Source organism: Lipotes vexillifer, unplaced genomic scaffold, assembly GCF_000442215.2.
Source record: "Lipotes vexillifer unplaced genomic scaffold, Lipotes_vexillifer_v1.1 scaffold433, whole genome shotgun sequence".
Classification (NCBI taxonomy): domain Eukaryota; kingdom Metazoa; phylum Chordata; class Mammalia; order Artiodactyla; family Lipotidae; genus Lipotes; species Lipotes vexillifer.
This window is the reverse complement of record NW_006774285.1, coordinates 1,445,398-1,449,847: the sequence shown is the minus strand read 5'-3', so window position 1 is coordinate 1,449,847 and position 4,450 is coordinate 1,445,398. Positions and strand designations below refer to the sequence as shown.

At 36.9% G+C, this 4,450-nt stretch overlaps 1 protein-coding gene across 2 annotated transcripts in view; it reads right to left on the bottom strand.

The window, feature by feature from the left end:
- Positions 1–4,450, bottom strand: part of VMP1 (vacuole membrane protein 1) — a 132,677-nt gene that overhangs the window by 122,084 nt on the left and 6,143 nt on the right. The gene's annotated exons all lie outside the window — the stretch shown is intronic.

The following is a 4,450-nucleotide window of genomic DNA, read 5'->3' as shown; positions in this document are numbered from 1 at the left end:
AACAATGATAAAAGGTTCAACTCACCAGGAAGATACAACAATTCTAAATTTGAATTCACCTAATAGAATATAGCATCAAAATTTACAACATAGGGGCTTCCCTGGTGGCGCAGTGGTTGAGAGTCGGCCTGCCGATGCAGGGCACACAGGTTCGTGCCCTGGTCCGGGAAGATCCCACATGCCGCAGAGCGGCTGGGCCCGTGAGCCATGGCCGCTGAGCCTGCACGTCCGGAGCCTGTTCTCTGCAACGGCAGAGGCCACAACAGTGAGGCCCGCGTACCGGGGGTGGGGGCGAAATTACAACATAAAAATAGATAAAGATACACAGATATATGAATAAATCCAACATTATACTGGGAGATTTCAAAGCAACTGTTCATAACTAATATTTCAAGCAAACAAAAAACAAAACCAAGACATTCAATAAGATAGAAGATTTTAACAATAAAATTAAGAAATAAAATATAGGGCTTCCCTGGTGGCGCAGTGCTTGAGAGTCCGCCTGCCGATGCAGGAGACGCGGGTTCGTGCCCCGTTTCGGGAGGATCCCACATGCCGCGGAGCGGCTGGGCCTGTGAGCCATTGCCACTGAGCCTGCGCGTCCGGAGCCTGTGCTCCGCAAATGGGAGAGGCCACAACAGTGAGAGGCCCGCATAACGCAAGAAAAAAAAAAAAAAAAAGAAATAAAATATAGTGGGGATATGTATAAAATTCAGCATCTGTCAATTAGTGAATACATATTTTTTCATAAGCCACTTATCATAATTAAGCCAAGAAATAAGTCACGACAAATTCCAAACAATGGGCATCACAGACCACATTCTCAACCCAGAAATTAGGTCAAACTTTAGCAACAAAAATATAAGATTTGTACACAATTAGAAGTTAATGCATACAGTTCTAAATAACTCGGGTCAAAATAAGAGAAAATTGAAAAATGCTCAGAACTACTAGAATAAGTGAATTTTAGCAAGGTCACAGGTTAAAGGTCAAAATCAATACTCTATTATATACTTGGAAAACACAGAAAGTTGAATTTTTTAAAAGTTCATGTAGTCCTCAGATTGCAGTTTTATGAAAGATGCCAAAATATTCCTTGCATGGTCATTTCAACACAGGCTTTTGGCAGAAGTCTAAGGACATAATGTTAAATAGATTTCTATGAAAGCAGAAGAAATATAGATTAATTTTGTAATTTGGGGGTGATGGTAACATGAACAAGGATAGACTAAATAATTGCTATGCCTCTTAGAGTGTCCACTTAGCAAACAACAAAAGAAATATTGAAGACAACATGTTGTAAGACTCACAAACCTCCTGGGATCTTTTTTTTTTTTTTGCAGTACGCGGGCCTCTCACTGTTGTGGCCTCTCCCGCTGCGGAGCACAGGCTCCAGACGCGCAGGCTCAGCGGCCATGGCTCATGGGCCCAGCCGCTCCGCAGCATGTGGGATCTTCCCGGATTGGGGCACGAACCCGTGTCCCCTGCATCGGCAGGCAGACTCTCAACCACTGCGCCACCAGTGAAGCCTTACTACGCCACCAGGGAAGCCCAGATCTTTTGTTTTCATTAATTCAGAAAGTATTTATTGATGTCACAATGTATATACTTGTTCTGCATGTGGCCTAGAAAGAATCATAAATATCTCATTTTTAGATGATCCTTAGGTATTCATATATGATTTATATATCCATTTGGTTCTAAGGAAAAATTATGCTTACTGTCAATTCAATCTCTGAGGTATATAAATATGTGTGTGTGTGTGTGTGTGTGTGTGTGTGTATATATATATATATATATATATATATATATATAAAATTCTGTTTTCAACTACTGTTTTTATGAGATTTAGATTTAGATTTTCACCTATACCAAGGTGAGGATATACAGTTAAAAAGAAAAATATTCAATAAAAATATTCTGTGGGTCTAAAAAAAGTTCATGTACTGAGAGGGACTTAGAGGTAAGTTTGACAAAATACATACAAGACCTATTCTAAAAAATTTTTAAAAAGAAATCACAGAGGGCCTAAATAAATAGGAAAATACATATGTTCATCATTTGGAAGTCTCAACATTGTTACTATGTCAATTTCCCTCAAACTAATGTATAGCTTTAATGCAATCTCAACCAAAACTCAAGCAGGCTTTTTTTAAAAATTGAAAGTGACAAATGGATTCAAAATTATATGGAAATGCAAAGAATTTAGACTAGCTAAAACAATTTGGATAAAGAATAGAGGTGGAAGACTTGCACGAATTGATTTCAAGTCTTGCTTTACTTTAAAGCTACAGTAATCATGACAGTGTGGTTTTGGCAAAAGGATAGACACAGATCAATGGAACAGAACAGATAATACAGAAATAGACCCACATACATAGGGTCAATTACTTTTCTACAAAAGTACAAGGCAATTTAATGGTGAAAGGAATGTCTACTTCAACTGAACATTCTTATGAAAAAAGTGAACATTGACCCTCTCTCATATGTAACACCTGATTTGAAATGGATCATAGATCTAAATGCAAGAACTAAAACCATAAAGCTTCCAGAAAAAAAACCCCAAAACAACACAGGAAAAATCTTGGTGATCTTGGGGTAGACAAATATTTCTTAGGATTTAAAAAGCATGCACCATAAGAGAAAAAAATGTATAAACTGGACTTGAACAAATTTAAAAACTTTTGCTCTTTGAAACACATTGTTAAGAAAAGGTAAGCCACAAAATGAGCGAAAATACTTGCAATACACGTATCTGACAAAGTTCTCAAATCCAGAGTATATCTATCTCTCTGTACATATGTTAGAGTAATAAATTATGAAGATGTGTTTTATAGGTATGGCGATAGACAAACTGACCAAGAAACAGAAAATGTGGCTTCTCAAAAGATTCTTGCATATTTGGAACTCTACATGACAGAGATGGCAAGATAGATCAGTGGGGATCAAATTGATTATCCATAAAAGAAAAGAAAATCTGGATCCCTACTTTGAACCACGCATAAAATTTAATTCCAAATGGGCTGAAGATTTAAAAGTCAAGAAGCAAAACTTTCAGAAGAAAACATAAATGCCTTTCTGCCTTGGGGTAGGAAAGGGTTTCTTGAGACATACGCAAGAGCTGACCATAAAGAAAAAGACTGATAAATTGGACAACACTGAAATTAAAATTTAAATTCATCACAAGATATCTTAAGTGAGAAGACAAACCACAGAAACATATAACCGAAAAGGACTAGTAGGCAGATAATAATTTTAAATTATTAAGAAAAAGACAAATAATCCTAGAAAACTAAAACAGGCAAAAGACATGAAGAGGTATTTCACAGCAGAGGATCTACTTGACCTCACTGACATCCTAAAAATATAAACCAAGATCACAATGAGGTATCATTTGTATCCATTATCTTTTTTTTTGTAAATTTTTATTGGAGTATAGTTAATTTACAGTGTTGTATATCCATTATCTTTTGCTATGTTTAACAACGTAGCTCCAAAACTTAGCAACTTAAAAAATCATTTAGTATTTTTCATGATTCTGTGAATTAGGTTGGGCAGTTCTGCTCTGGGCTAGCTTGGCTCTTAAGCTAGGCAGGTCTAAGCTGAGATGCCTTGTTTTGGTCCATCTAGTCCTCTATGCCCCAGTACGTTAGCCTGGACTTTTTCCACATGGTGGGCTCTGGGTTCAAAAGAGCAGTAAGAGAAGACAGGACCCAATGTATAAGTGCTTTTCAAGTCTCTCCTTGTGTCACACTTGCTGATGTCCCTTTGGCCAGAGCAAGTCACACAGCCAAGTACAGAGTCAAGGGATGGAATAAGAGACTCTAGAAGTAAAATCATATTGCAGAGGGGTATGCATACGATGATGAGAAGAATGTATAATCCACTACATCACTCTTTACATGCATTCTTTGGCAAGAATTAGGAAGGACGACAATAGCAGAGTTTGGGAAACAATTTGTAAAGCTGAATACTGGCATACCCTTGTTAGAATTCTATGCATAGGTATATAGCCAAAAGAACCTCTTGCACATGTGAAGAACCAATATGTACAATAATATTTTTAGCAACATTGGTCTTAATAGCAAAAGCTATAAACTACTCAAATGTCCACTGTCAGGAGAACAGATAAATAAATTAAGGTACAATGAAATATTACACAGCTGTGAAAATAAATTTTTCATTTACTCATTTAACAAATATTTACTGAGTACATACTATGTGCCAGGCACAGTGTGAGATGCTAGAGACACAGCAGTAAACAGACAAATATTCAAACATATTATCAGATAGTAGTAAGTACTACAAATGAAAAATAAAGAAATTTGGTATGTGTGCATATGTATGTGTTTGTGCACAATATTTAACAGGGTGGATAGAGAAGCTTTATCTGAGAATCTGACATTAGAAAAGGACCATGGAAAAATATGGGGAAGAGCACTGTAGGGAA